Raw genomic sequence first — 15815 nt, 5'->3', positions numbered from 1 at the left:
AGCAAAACACTGTGTGATCATGACATAGTCACTACATTTTATTATGAGAAGCAAACATTATGCTGCTGCAGTCCCTTGGCGTTATTTCGTCTGTGGATTTTTAACTCGTATGGTGGAAACATGTTAAGTTTGAGAGTCTTGAATTGTAATGATAAAGAAAAATCATCCTAGTGTTTGTTCTGAAACATAATATTCTGAAAGTGTCGATATCCAGTAGATGCAACAGGTGAGAAAGTGCCTACAGAGCAGAGAGAAAGAGGGGGTTGAAGTCAGACTCCAGTTCTTCTTTGCTGTGGATGTTGGAGAAGTTATTACTTAAATCTGCTTTTTCTTTTCTCTTTTGTTAGGAAATTATTTTTATTCTCTTTATTCTATACATGGTTGTGGTTAGATGATAAATAACACTTGTATATTTAAAATGCCTAGCATGGTGCCTAGAGTTTTATAATGGTATTCCATAAAGGAATTCAGTAAGTGACAGCTTTTATTATATGCTAATAGAGGAAGGTTAATTGCAGAAGCAACAGAGTTTATGAACTGACCTATATGTTGGGAAACATGTTTCGCACGTTTACATCTCAGAATTCCATTATGGGACATTATGAAGATTAGCTGTATTAATTAAATGACCTATCAGTTTTAGGTCTCTGAAACATGGCAAAGCCCTAGGAGGAACTGAGGAAGGGAGACAGCAGCCTTTGAAAGCACTGAAACAGAACCTTTACAAGGAATGTGAACTTTGCCAGTTTTAGTCTCCTAAGAGTTAGCTGAACATTTTTCTTACTTTTTTTATTCTTGGTTTATAAATAATTCTTATAAGCCAGTTGACCTGATTTCTTTTTTCAAGATTGATTTGTTTGCTTATTTGAAATGCAGAGTGACACGGAGAGAGGAGACACACACACAAACACATACACACAGAAAGAGAGAGAGAGACAGAGAGGGAGGAAGAGGGGGAGAGAGAGAGAAGGGAAGGAGGAAGGGGGGGGGAGATCCATCTCCCCATCCATTGGTTCATTCCCCAAATGCCTGTGACAGTCAGGATCAGGCCAGGCTGAAGCCAGGAGCCAGGAACCCCATCCAGGTCTCCATGTGGTTGGCAGAGACCCAGCTATTTGGGCCATCATTCACTGCCTTCACAGGCACATTAGCAGAAGGGTGGACTGGAAGCAGAGAAGCTAGAATTCGAACCAGTACTACAATAAGGTAGCAGCTTAACCTGCTATGCCACAACACCCACCCCAATCTGATTTCTTGCTGTTCAGAGACTGAAAATACAGATTAGACTTCTAGAGACAGATAATACTGATGGCACGAAATAGTGAGAGCCAGGTTTAAGAACTAAAATAGGATGAGCATTTGGCACAACTGGGAAGTCATTGCCTGGGACACCTGCATTCCATATTGGAGTGCCTGGTTCAAGTCCCTGCTACTCCTTTTCCAATCCAGCTTCCTGCTAATGCACACCCTGCAAGGCATCAGATGATGACTCAAGTGCTTGGGTCCATGGCACCCATGTGGGAGACCCAGATTAAGTTCTGGGCTCCTGGCTTTGGCCTGGCCTAGCCCTGGGCTTTGAAGGGGTATACCAGCAGATGCAAGATATCTCTCTCCACCTGACTCCCTGTCTCTCTCTCTCTGTCTTTCAAATAAAATGAAAGTAATTAAATAATAATTTTCAAAAGAACTAACACAGCATGGCTATCTAGTTGGGACCATTTAATGAAGGGACAAATAATTATAAATATGTCAAGAACTGCACTTATTCTCTTTCTTCCTAATCTTAGAAGTGTGTATATTAGCCCAATTACTGGATAAAGTGGAAAGACTTTAAATTTAGGGGCATAGTAATATAATAGGTATGAAAAATGAGAATTCCAAGTTTTCTGCTTGTCTTCTTTTCAGTAGTGTGATTTTCTATCATGTGTGTTATCTGGGTTTTTATAAATCTCTGTTAGACAATACATTCTGAAGCAACCACTAAATTATGAGGATGGAAGGGACCCTGAGAGAATACTGGTACCTGGTCCCTCCCTAAAGCCACCTTAGACTTGCCATCTGCCACAGATACCTCTCTCCCCACAGTCTTGTTGGAAATCCTTACATGTTAGTAAGAGATTCTGGGGCTGATGTTTAAACTTATTTCTTTCTTTCCTCCTGTGAGGAGGTGGAGAACGTGCAGCTACTATAATAATTTTTAAGTTTAATTATGCCATTCATTTTCTGATTGTCAAGACTTTAATAATCTCAGTGGCCCTCTTCTGGCTGTTCCCTTTGTACACTGGTTCACTTGGGGTTGTCAGCTGGCCATGGCTTGCCCACAGCCTTGTTCTGACGTGTTCCTGCTGTTTGGTCCATGCTCGCTCTTGGCGTTGCCCAAGCATATTTATCTGGTTCCTAGAGTGACCCGTGGGATTTTTTTTCTTACTATCACTTCTGTTATGCTTGTTACAGGGTACTAATTTTTTTTATAAGCTTAATGTTATTTTCTTACCATTTCTCCTACTATCTTGTTTATAAATTGATTTCTTGTATTTAACACATAGTAAGTGTTTTGGATGTGTTTGTGTGGTGAGAACTCTTGAGCCCTTCTATCCTGGCGTATTTCAAGAATATAATATTGTATTATTAATTATAGTCCCCTGGTGTATATAAGATCTCTAGAACTTATTCATTGTGTATAACTGAAATTCTATATCCTTTGACTGACATCCCATTCCTCACCTGACCCTAACTGGCAACTGCATTCTACCCACTCTCTGCTGTGAAGTTGGCTTTCTTAGATTCCGCATATAAGTGAGATCGAGCAATCTTTTCCTATGTTTGGTTTATTTCATTTAGCATAATGTCCTCTTAAGGTCGCCCATGTTGTTGCAAAAGGCAGTATTTTCTTCTCTTTAAAGAGTGAATATCTTACCATTTTATGTGCACCTGTGTATGTATAAATAGGTATATCATAATCATTTATCTGTTGATGCACACCTAAGTTGTTTCAAATCTTGGCTATTCTGAATAATGCTGTAATGAAAATGAGCATTTCTCTTCATTTTTAAGGTTGTTTTTGAGAGCTGCTGCTTACTTGCCTTTGACTAACTGGAAATATTTATCCCTCTTTCCCTGAAACTAGCCTCTAGTTGATAAGACTTGGTTAATATTAGCTCATAACTTAAAGAAATATACAACTGACTAAAGGGAACTATTGCAGTGATATGTATTTTATATAGGTTCAAAGTTTTAGTTGTCTAGTCCTCTGTGGTTTGATTCAGTTAAGTGTGATGGCTACTTCTAAAGCACCTAATACTATTTAGGGCTCAGAGCAGGGTCATTCCACTTGAGTAGCTTACATGCTTTTTCAGGCGAAACAGTGATACACAAAAATGGCATGTTTTATGAGCAATAAATAATGAACACTCTCTTAGTCACTGCCAAGATTCCGAATTCCAGAGGAGAGAGACTGGTACAGAATTAAACTTCTTGGGACAAGTGGAACACTGATTGGGGTTCTAACAGTTGGTTTCCTATCAGGCATGTTTTTCTCCTTTTGTTAAATTACTGGTAAGGAGCTTGCTTGTAACACATTAAGACTTATTGTTCATTGCTCCCAGAATGGCTGCATCTGTTGCAGTCCTACAACATTGTGTCAGTGTTCTAATTCTCTATACTGGCCAACAGTGAACATTAATTGAATTAAAAAGTCAATTTGATAGGTTAGAGAAAAGTCATATCTTAATTGTTTTCATTTAAAATTTAATCTAAATTAATTGAATTAAAATTTAATTTAAAAATTTTAATCACTATTTGAATTTACCTCTAAAATATTATCTGTATGTTTGTTTATATATGTGAGAAGCAAAATAGAAAGTGAAATAGAGACACATTTAGACAAACAGCAAAAAGAACTCTCATCTACTGCTTCCCTCCCCGTATGCCTCCAAAGGCTCTGGCTGGGCCAGTCCGAAGCCATGAGCCAAAAAATTCAATCCTGGTCTCTCCCATGGGTGACAGGGACCAGCTCAGGCTACCACCTGTTGTGTTCCAGATTGTGCAGTAGAGGGAATCAGAACTTTGGTCTTTTTGACTTTTTGCCTGTTGAACTCTTCATTTTTGGAACAGTAAGCCTTTGACTATAATGTACATTAAAGATATGTTGTTTCAAAAATTAAAAAAGAAAGGAGGGAGGGGAGAAGGAAGGGAAATATCATTATGTTTTTAGAATCATATTTATGAACTACATTGAATCTGTTCTCTTTGTATTAATATCACATTAATGAAAATTGATGAGAATTGTGTTATAATAATTGCAATGAATTTGCTGTGACCCTGAGAATCTAATGTATTAATAAATCCCTTTTAAAATTAAAAAAAAAGAAACTGAAACTGAGGGTGGAGCTGGGACTTGAACCCAGACAACTTAGATATGGGATGCAGGCATCCTAACTGATGTCTTAACTGAACTTCTGCCCCTGGATGGACTATTTTTAAATTTTTATTTTATAAAAAGCTTTGTGTTTAAATTTCTCTTACATAGAGCTTTTTAAAAATATATTTTTAAAGATTTATTTATTTGAGAGGCAGAGTTACAGAGAGAGAGAGACAGAAAGAGAGAGAATGAGAGCGAAAACTTTCAACTGCTGGTTCACTCCCCAAATGGCTGCAACAGCCAGAGCTCCTCCGAACCGAAGCCAGGAACCAGGAGCTTCCTGTGGGTCTCCCACGTAGGTGCAGGGGATCAAGGATTTGGACCATCTTCAACTGCTTTCCCAGGCACATTAGCAGAGAGCTGGAATAGAAGTGGAACAGCCAGGAGATGAACCAGTGCCCAGATGGATGCCGGTATCACAGGCAGGGTTTTTACCTGCTACGCCGTAGCACTGGCCCTTACAAAGATTTAATTCTATTTTTAACCTATTTTTTCCTGCAGTGTTTTAGGTTTTCTATTGGTCTGATTCTGGCCATTGCTGTAGCATCCTACTGAGCTGTCAAGCAATTTGTGTTCTAACAACACAGCTTTAACTATTATTGACTTCTAACACATGCATATTTGCTGCAAGTTCTATACAATTATTAATTTTAAAAATGTCTAAGAGTTTAGACATTTTTTAAAAAATTTTTTTGACAGGCAGAGTGGACAGTGAGAGAGAGACAGAGAGAAAGGTCTTCCTTTTGCCGTTGGTTCACCCTCCAATGGCTGCCGCGGTAGCGCGTGCTGCGGCCGGCGCACCGCGCTGATCTGATGGCAGGAGCCAGGTGCTTCTCCTGGTCTCCCATGGGGTGCAGGGCCCAAGTACTTGGGCCATCCTCCACTGCACTCCCTGGCCACAGCAGAGAGCTGGCCTGGAAGAGGGGCAACCGGGACAGGATCGGTACCCCGACCGGGACTAGAACCCGGTGTGCCGGCGCCGCAAGGCGGAGGATTAGCCTAGTGAGCCATGGCGCCGGCCCGAGTTTAGACATTTTAAAATGTCTAAGGGCCAGTATTGTACCACAGTGGGTTAAGCTCTGCTTGTGACACTGGCATCCTGTATTGGAGTGCCAGTTTAAGTCCCAGCTACTCCACTTCTGATCCAGCTCCCTGCCAAAGCACCTCAGAAAGCAGCAAAAGACGGCCCAAGTACTGGGGCCCTTGCCACCCATATGGGAGAGCAGGATGGAGTTCTGGCTCCTGGCTTGGACCTGGCTTCGCCCTGGCTGTTGTTAGGGGCATTTGGGGAGTGAACTAGTGAATGGAAGATCTCTTTCTCTCTTTCTCCCACTGCCACCCCACCTCTCCGCCTTGTTCTGTCATTCTGCCTTTCAAATAAATAATGAATCTTTTTTAAAAGAACTGTTTTATTGGGGCCGGTGCTGTGGCACAGCAGGTTAAAGCCCTGGCCTGAAGCGCCGGCATCCGAAATGGGTGCCCATTCTAGTCCCAGCTGCTCTTCTGATCCAGCTCTCTGCTATGGCCTGGGATAGCGGTGGAAGATGGCTCAAGACTTTGGGCCCCTGCACCTGCGTGGGAGACCTGGAAGAGGCTCCTGGTTCCTGGCTCCTGGCTTCAGATCGGTGCAGCTCCATCTGTTGTGGCCATCTGGGAAGTGAACCAGCGGATGGAAGACCTCTCTGTCTCTACCTCTTTTTTTTTAAAGATTTATTTTATTTATTTGAAAGATAGAGTTACAGAGAGAGGTAGAGACAGAGGTCTTCCATTCTGCTGGTTCACTTTCCGAATGACCACAATGGCCAGAGCTGAGCTGGTCCGAAGCCAGGAGCCAGGAGTTTCTTCCAGGTCTCCCACATAGGTGCAGGGGCCCAAGGACTTGGGCCATCTTCTACTGCCTTCCCAGGCCACCGCAGAGAGCTGGATCAGAAGTGGAGCAGCCGGGACTCAAACCGACACTCATATGGGATGCTGGCACTGCAGTCTGGGGCCTTAACCCACTGCACCACAGAGCTGGCCCCAATAATAAATCTTTAAAAAAATATCTAGGATAATCTTGCCTCCTCACTCCTGTTCCACCACCCCATCCTGTTACCAGTGAATTTTAAACTCCTTATATTAAGTTGGAATACTGGGATTTCTATTAGATTTACATATTTATTGTGACTACATACATGTCTTTCCAGTATTCTTCTGTTCAGGTGCCTGGTGTATTCCTCCATTTATTTCTTCTTGCCTCTTCACTGATCTACACTTTTGGGGGAATTTGTTCCTCTGTGTTCAGTGTATCTCATTGAAAACCCATTGTGTTTTTGAAAACTAGTGATTGGTGGTGTGTAGGAAAGCAGTTTATCTTGCTTTGGTAATCGTCAATGTTTATAAGAGCTCATAGCTTTTTTTTATTCTCTTGGATTTTCATGTAATGCAGACTGTCTCTAAATGATGATCATTTTGTGCATTTCTGTCCTTATGTTGAGCCCTTTTTTCTCTTAATTATTGGATGGATTAGAGAGCTCTCTCAAACAGCATACTCTCTCTAGTATATAGAAAGTTCAGAGAATATGCTTTTTTATTATTAAACTACTCTTAGGTTGCATATGTGACCTTAATTTGTATCTTCTCTACCAGTTTGCATTATTTTGATATTGAAATCAAATACAGGAACCTGTCTTTGAAGCAAAAATCCGTCACTGTAAATGCCGTCAGTGGTGAGGGTGCAAAACCTCATCGATCTGCCTCTTGCCTCTTTGCTATAATTAATTTTAGGATTTTCCCAAGTAGCAAGATAGCAACCCGAAACCAGTTTGTCTGCTTACCTTTAAAAAGCAGTAGGTTTTTCTTTTATATAATTACTCTCAGATACTTAATAGAGGAAGTCATTCTTTCTCCACAGGATTTTTCATTCTGACTAACCTTCTGTCTGCTTTAATGGTTTCAAAATTAATTTCAGATGCCCACAGAGACCTTCTGGGGAGCTAATATTAATTGTCAGAAGAGTGTATAAATTATACTGTATTAGAGATATTGTTCTCTATTCAGGAAATCTGATATGCAAATATGCTGATGACTCCCAAGTTTTCAGTCTAATTTCTCTGCTGAGCTTCATGCACCTCTACCCAACTGCCTCCTGGACACTCACCTTCAACTCGGTGTCAGTGAGTTAGGCTTCAGTCTGTGCTTACTTTTCCATTCACCAGTGTCCTCTGGCCCCAAGTCACTCACTTTCTTGTTTGTTTGGTTCCTGGGTTCTCTTCTCTGTTGTAGGAATCTGTCTCCTCCCTTCTGCCGGACCGTCTTTCCTCTGGACAACCACAGTAACCTCTTGGGAATTTTGCACTTTAACAGACATCCTCCTACAAGGAGAGGAGAAAGGGTATATACTACTTGGGTCCATGACTGTATCCAAAAGCTGCTCCTTAAGTAGATAATTTCTTTCCAGTAATGTGTACTGGTTAAAGTCTGAATTTAGATATTCAATATACGTAGGCTTGAATTTTGGTTCTGCCACTTCTATGTGACAAATGACAAAAATCCTTTAAGTGGACCAGTGGACATGGGAGTTATTCCCAAGTTTTGGCTATTATTAAAAAAAAGCTGTTCTAAACATTTTTGCACATATCTTTTGATGAGCAGCAGTACTTCTTTTTGTTAGGCTTTTGGTTATACATATATTTATTAGGTTTTGGTTATATATATATATTTAGATTTAGTAAATTTTTGCAAGCTTTCCAAAGTGGTTGTACCAAATTATATCATGAGCAACGCAAAGAGCTGTTACACCTTAATTTTAAAAGGGAGGGAGGGACAAAAAGGAAATGGAAACACAAATGTCTGAGCAAACGATTTTGTCAGTGTAGTTAGAGGGGATGATTTGAATAGTGCCTGTGCTGCTTGAGGTTGTGAGAGTTAAGGGAGTCCCTACAGAGTGCTTGCTTAGGACCTGACACATAGTGAGGATTCCAAATGGATGCTCCTGTTACTATTGACATCATCGTTGTTATTATCATTTAGGTGATTCATATGCATGTTGCATATCACTTTGTAATATCACTGCTAATTTTCGTGTGAGATTGCTTTTTGCCAGACATTTAACAGTAAACTAGATACTCCTAGAAAGTGCGCTGTTTGTTTCATGATGCAGCTTTGCATCCCTCATCACACTGGGATATGTAAATACGCTGATGTGGGAAGCTCTCTTTTAACTGTGCCCCGATTCTAGTTTCTTCTTGAGCCAGTCCTTTGAGTTTCCCTTCAAAAATTTAATTCTGAGCATAGAGCTGTGCTGCTTAAAATCCTTTAGCACTTCCTGTTACTTCCGAGTTAAAGTTCAAATCCCTTCATGAGCTTCCCCCACCATCTTTCAGTTGCTCTGTGTGCTGTAGACTTTATCATCTGCTCTTTTTTTTTTTTTTTGACAGGCAGAGTGGATAGTGAGAGAGAGAGAGAGACAGATCTTCCTTTTTGCCGTTGGTTCACCCTCCAATGGCCGCTGCGGCCGGCGCATCTCGCTGATCCGAAGCCAGGAGCCAGGTGCTTCTCCTGGTCTCCCATGCGGGTGCAGGGCCCAAGGACTTGGGCTGTCCTCCACTGCCTTCCCGGGCCACAGCAGAGAGCTGGCCTGGAAGAGGGGCAACCGGGATAGAATCTGGCGCCCCAAGCGGGACTAGAACCCGGTGTGCCGGCGCCACAAGGCCGGAGGATTAGCCTGTTAAGCCACGGCGCCGGCCGTATCATCTGCTCTTGTGAGTCCACCTACCTCAGGCTTTACCCCTTCTGTTCCTTTACTCATTCTGGTTCCTCTGTTTAGAAGACTGCACCTTTATTTTTTTTTAAAGATTTATTTATTTACTTGAAAATCAGAGTTATACAGAAAGAGAAGGAGAGGCAGAGAGAGAGAGAGAGGTCTTCCATCCGCTGGTTCACTCCCCAGTTGGCCACAACAGCTGGAGCTGCGCCGATCTGAAGCCAGGAGCCAGGAGCTTCTTCCCAGTCTCTCACATAGGTGCAGGGGCCCAAGGACTTGGGCCATCTTCTACTGTTTTTCCAGGGCACAGCAGAGAGCTGGATTGGAAGTGGAGTAACCGGGACTTGAACCAGTACCCACATGGGATGCCGGCACTACAGGCAGCATCTTTACCCACTAGGCCACAGTGCCAGCCCCAAGACTGCATCTTAAAATTGCTAGCAACATTTTCCTTTTTCAAATTTAGTTGAATCATCTCTGCCTCACTGAAGATCTCTTTTCTTTTTTTTAAACATTTATTTATTTATTTATTTGAAACTCAGAGTTCCACACAGAAAGGAGGGGCAGAGAGAGAGAGAGAGAGAGAAAGGTCTTCCATCCCCTGGTTCACTCCCTAGTTGGCCATGATGGCTGGAGCTGCGCTGATCTGAAGCCAAGAGCTTCCTCTGAGGAAGACCTCTTTTCATTACCCATCTTTTCTTCTCAGCCCAAATGTTGGTGAAATCCAGCTTATCAATCCTGTTAATTGTTATGGTACATTTCATATCCTGTTTAAGAAAATGTTTGTGTATCCCAAAGTCATGAAGACATTCTCTGAGTCTTTGTTTTTTTACCATTTGTATTTAGGTCTGTTGCCACTTGGAATTGAGTTTTCTGTTTGGTTTGGGGTAGAGATCAAAGTTCAGGGCGTTTTCCCATTTGAATATCCAGTTGACCCAGCCAGTACCCTATATCCTCAGGATGGCACTGTGTGCTACTTTTGTCATAGTGAGTTATAAGGTTTGTAAGGATTCTATATTCTGTGCTGCTGGTCTTTGTGTCTAGCTTTATGCCAATAGGGTATAGCCTGATTACTGTAGCTCTTTAATGGATCCAGATGTCTGATAATGTAGTTTTTAAAGCTTTGTTCTACTTCAAGTGTGCTTTGGCTATTCCAGGTTCTTTACATATGCAAATATACTATAGAATTCACTTACCAAAAAATTCCCCTTTCCTCTGCCCTAACATCCATTTGGAATATTGATTTGGATAGCATTGAATCTATAAGTATATTTGAATATTATATGCCATAAACATGTTTTTCTCCATTTACTAAGTGCTTTGTAAAATCTCTTACAGCAATGTTTAAAACTTTTCAATGTAGAATTATTGAGTATCTTTCTTTGGCTTTATATTTAGGTTATAGATATGTGTGTTTGTGTGTGTGTGTATGTGAGTATGTGCATCCATTTTTTAAAATTTATTTGACAGGTAGAGTTATAGACAGTGAGAGAGAGAGAGAGAGAGAGAGACAGAGAGAAAGGTCTTCCTTCAGTTGGTTCACTCCCCAAATGGCCGCTATGGCCAGCGCTGTGCTGATCGGAAGCCAGGGGCCAGGTGCTTCCTCCTAGTCTCCCATCCTCCACTTCCCTCCTAGGCCACAGCAGAGAGCTGGACTGGAAGAGGAGCAACCGGGACTAGAACCCAGTGCCCATATGGGATGCTGGCGCCACAGGTAGAGGATTAACCAAGTGAGCCACAGCACCAGCCCCTGTACATGTATTATTATAAATGATATTTTCTTTTTCTTTTAAGACTTATTTATTTATTTGAAAGACACAGTTACAGAGAGAAAGGGAGAGAGAGTGAATCATCCACTGGTTCACTCCCCAAATGGCTGCAGTGTCTGGGGCTGGGCCAGGCTGAAACCAGGAACCAAAAATTCCACCTGGGTCTCCCACATGGGTGGCAGGGGGTCCGAGTACTTCATCCATCTTCCATTGCTTTCCCTGACACATTAACAAGGAGATGGACCAGAAGTGGAACAGCTGGAACTCGAGCCAGCACTTGTCAAGAAAGCCTTTGTCTCAGGTGGTGGCTTGGCTCACTGCACCACAATGCAGGCCCCTAAAAGTTATTTCCGTTTTATTTTTCTCTGGTATCTCTCCTAGATCCAGAAGGTCAACAGCCCTTTGAATAGGGTTCTTTTCTCAGCCATCTGTAGGGTTCCCATACTCCTTTATTGTTAGAATTTTATTGTTACATAAACAATGATTTTTAGATATCAATGTAAAAGATTAAACCTGGTCTTTTCCAAAAGTAAGTAGTGTTACCAGCTTGAAGTGGATCTTTTGAATGTGATACTGTCCAATAATAGTAGCCATTACCATGTGTGGTTATCAAACAGTTAAAATGTGGGTAGTTTGAGTTGAAATGTAATATAAATGTAAAATACACTCTGGACTTTGAGGCTTAGAGTAAACAAAAAGAATGCAAGTTTGCTAAGTTTTTAATTTTTATAGTATTATGGTCATATTTTGGATATATTGGATTAAATAAAATATTTAAATTAGTTTTGCTTTTCTTTTTTTACATTGTATGTGATTACTAGAGAATTTAAATTGCATTTGTGGCTGATACTATGTTTCTATTAGACAATGAGATTCTACTCCATTTTATGTATTTTATTCTGTATATTTAAATATACACGCATTTATATATAAAAATGTATGGCTTTATTTTTCATAAATGGGAAACATGATGTTGTTCTCCAAATGTTATTTTTTTAATGATTTATTAATTCGAAAGAAAAAACAACAGATCTTTCATCTGCTGGTTACTGCTCAATTGGCCAAAATAGCTAAGTCGAAGCCAGGAGCCAGGAAAGTTGTCTTGGTCTCTCACAAAGTTGGCAGGGTCTCAAGTACCTGGGCCATTATCTGCTGCCTTCCCAGGCACTTTAGCAGGACGCTGGATCAGAAATGGAGCAGCTGGGACTCTAACTGGTACTCTAATGTGGGATAGTGGCATTGCAAGTGGTGCCCTAAGCCCTCCATTCTGCAATGCCAGCCCTTGTCCAAGGATCGATGAAAATGCTCCCAGGCACACAGTTCCTTCACTTAGCCACAAGGCTCAAGAGACTGCGTGGCCATTAGGCACATTCCTGTCTGCCAGCTCCAAGTCCCTGGGCACATGAATGTCCTTCTTAGCCACCATCACTCCCTCTAAAAAGGAGGTCAGGATGAGCTTTTGGTATAGCTGTTAAGACAGCACTTGAAACGCTTGCTTCCTATATCAAAATCCTCGAGTTTGAGTCCTGGCTCCACTCCCGATTCCAGTTTCCTGCTAATGTGCCCCGGGAAGCAGCAGTGATGGCTCATGTGGTTGGGTCTCTGGCACCTTTGTGGGAGATAGAATTGGATTCCTGGCTCCTGGCCTCTTGGGGGCATTTGGGAAATGAATCAGTGGATGGAAACTTTGTCTGTTTCTGTTTTTCAAATAAATAAATAGAAATTTAAAAATAAATAAATGAATAAGAGTTCATAAATGACAATCTAGTTCTTCTTGGGATGCGGGATCAGAGGCTAAGGCTAGAAAAGCAATCTCTTATTTTGGTAATAGCCATCAGTGGCTCGCATGTGAGCTAATATCCCTTTGTGCTTTTGCTTTGCATTTCCTTGGTGATCAGTAAGGTTCAGCACTTTTTCATATACCTGTTGGGTATTTATGTTATCTTTGTGAAAGTATCTGTTTACATCCCTTACCTATTTTTAAAATCGGGCTATTGATTGATTGATTGCTATTAAGTTGTATGACATACTGTTTTGATATTAACCTCTTATTTAAAATATGGTTTCAAGTTTTGCTACCATTCTGTAGGTTGCCTTTTCATTTGGATGATTGTTTCTTTTGCTGTGCAGAAGCCGTTTAGTTTGATGAAGTCCCACCTGTTTAGTTTTTTTTCTTCTCTTATCTGTGCTTTGGTATTATATCCAAAACATGTTTTAAATGAAAATACTTTCCCAAAGTGTTTATCAAAAGGCTGGTCTAAACACATCAGTGATTTATATCAATCAAGGTTTCTCTTTTTCAAATGGATTGGCAAACTGGCATAAGCTTGGCTCCTGGCTTCAGCCTGACCCAGTCCTGACTGTTGAGGACATTTGGGGAGTGAACAAGCAGATGGAACATCTCTCACTGTGTTTCCCTTTCTATCTTTGTCACTCTGCCTTTCAAATAATAAAAACGAAAAAAGAAATTTAGATTCCATTCTTTATGATTGTGAAGGTGGGGAATCATGATCATCATCAATTTTTGATACCTGTAGGTTCACACCAGCAGCTATTAATCAAAAATTTTTAAAAAGTCTTGTCTGTGAGAAAAGTGAGCCTTTTGAATTTTCTTTAGGTTGTGGCTGCAGGAAATTAATTAAATGATTTTTGATGACATCATGCTTACCACAGCACTCTGAAAACTGCTATTTTTCTTGGACCCTTTTGTAGACATTTTCTTCACTGTATGTATTATCATGTAACTTACAGCAGTGCTAATATGAAATCCATACAAAGGTTTGTAATGTATGCATATGTATGCATGTGTAAGAGAGAGACAGAGAGAGAAAGAATGTGGTTGAGGTAATTATTTTATTTCCAGTTCTACAGGAGAATGGGTTAAAAGGTAAAAAGCATTCTATTTTAGCAGAGTCATACCCTCACAGGGAGTATTAAGTTCATGAAGGCTTGGCAGCCATTCCTGGGGTGTGTATCTTACAGGCATATGAGAAACAAATATGTTTGTTAAAGTGTAACTCTCAAGTCATTCAAGACTATAGGACTTGGAAGGTAGACACAAAGAATGGAAATAGGACATCAGTTCCTTGCTTGTGTGCTTTGTACCTTACATTTAGATCAGCTGAGTCAGACCTTTTGGGCCTTACTGTAATGAGTTATAAAAGGTTCTTTTTTCTCCAGCTAATAGAATAGTTATCACCTGAAAAGAAATCAAACATGCAGTGAATTTTTATATGTGTGTATAATGTATTATATTTTTGCAAATCACTCTGCCTTCAGATGTTCTATTTTTTCAAGTTCTATTTTATAATCATTCCACCTATTATATTTTTACTTGTTCTCTTCCAGTCATAACATTTTGCAGTCTTTTCTTTTTTAAAAAAGATTTATTTATTTATTTGAAAGTCAGAGTTACAGAGAGAGATAGAGAGGTCCTCCGTCTGCTGGTTCACTCTCCAATTGGCCACAACGGCCAGAGCTGCGCCGATCTGAAGCCAGGAGCCAGGAGCTTCTTCCCTGTCTCCCATGTGGGTACAGGGGCCCAAGGACTTGGGCCATCTTCTACTGCTTTCCCAGGCTATAGCAGAGAGCTGGATTGGAAGTGGAGCAGCCGGGTCTTGAACTGGTGCCCATACGGGATTCCTACACTGCAGGTGGCGGCTTTACCCACTATGCCACAGCTCCGGCCCTGCATTACTCTTTAATCAGAAGACAAAAGTTGCATCAGAGTGAATCATAGGCTACCTTTATTTTATAGTAGGATGTTTATAATAGCATCACTTTATATTAGGCTGTTTATATTAGAATAATTTATATTCTCAGTGGATATACAAGTGAAAGAAGAAGGTTCTACTTCTAGAATTGGCAAAGTAGCTAATATCAACCCCTCCGTATTCAATTATTGTAAACTCTGGACAGAATAAAGAGCAAACAACTACATAAATGTCCTAGAGAGTAATCTAAAGTAGTCAGAAAACGGAGGAAAATTAACAACTTGGAAGAGGGGAGTAACTTGGTTTTCGTTTTCTGTTTGTTTCTTTGCCAGAGTGCAGCTCCCAGTTCCCACAGTGCTATTGAAACTTGTTTAGAAACCTGTAAGTCTTACTGATGGGGGAATCAGAAGACACAACGGGGGCACAACAGCAACGAGAAAGCAATGAGGAAACCCTAGAAGGGAGAGAGTCACATAAGGGGGTCGCAAATTGTAAATATAAGGTCTAATCTGATTTCTAGTTTACCCGTCAAGTAAACATGTGAGAGCAGATTCTAAGCACGTTGGCCAAGCCTGGAAGAACCAGACAACAATGCAGATGCTACCCACTTCTGGGGAAACAGTTTGGTGTTTGAGTTCATCAGTGTTAACTCTCTGATAAAAGCAAAAAAGTTGACACTCTGTGGAGGAACATAACCAAATCCCCAGTATCTACAGTGTCCAGGATGTACTCCAAAACTTCAGTGTAAGAACAGATAGGAAACTAAAACTCATTCTCAAGAGAAAAGGTACTCAGTGAAACCAACTCCAACTCTGGTGTTAGAATTAACAGAAAGGGGCTTTAAGGGCTAGTATAAGTATGCTCAAATATGTGAGGTAAAATATACTCATAATTAATGAATGGATAGGAAATCTCAACAGAGAAATAGAAACTGTACGAGAATAAAAAAGAAATTCTAAGACTCAAAAATACAAGATCCGGAATAAAAGCATTCATTGGGTGAGCTTAATAAAACATTTGAGATGGCCGGCGCCGTGGCTCAACAGGCTAATCCTCCGCCTTGCGGCGCCGGCACACCGGGTTCTAGTCCCGGTCGGGGCACCGATCCTGTCCCGGTTGCCCCTCTTCCAGGCCAGCTCTCTGCTGTGGCCAGGGAGTGCAGTGGAGGA

The 15815-nt window shown here is 41.0% G+C and overlaps 1 protein-coding gene across 3 annotated transcripts in view; it reads left to right on the top strand.

The window, feature by feature from the left end:
* TTC28 (tetratricopeptide repeat domain 28) overlaps window positions 1-15815 on the top strand; it is a 695665-nt gene that overhangs the window by 419767 nt on the left and 260083 nt on the right. The window lies entirely within an intron of this gene.

The sequence above is a fragment of the Lepus europaeus genome, chromosome 23 (assembly GCF_033115175.1).
Source record: "Lepus europaeus isolate LE1 chromosome 23, mLepTim1.pri, whole genome shotgun sequence".
Taxonomy (NCBI): Eukaryota; Metazoa; Chordata; class Mammalia; order Lagomorpha; family Leporidae; genus Lepus; species Lepus europaeus.
Note: the sequence above shows the minus strand (reverse complement) of the source record. Positions and strands in the feature narration are given on the sequence as shown.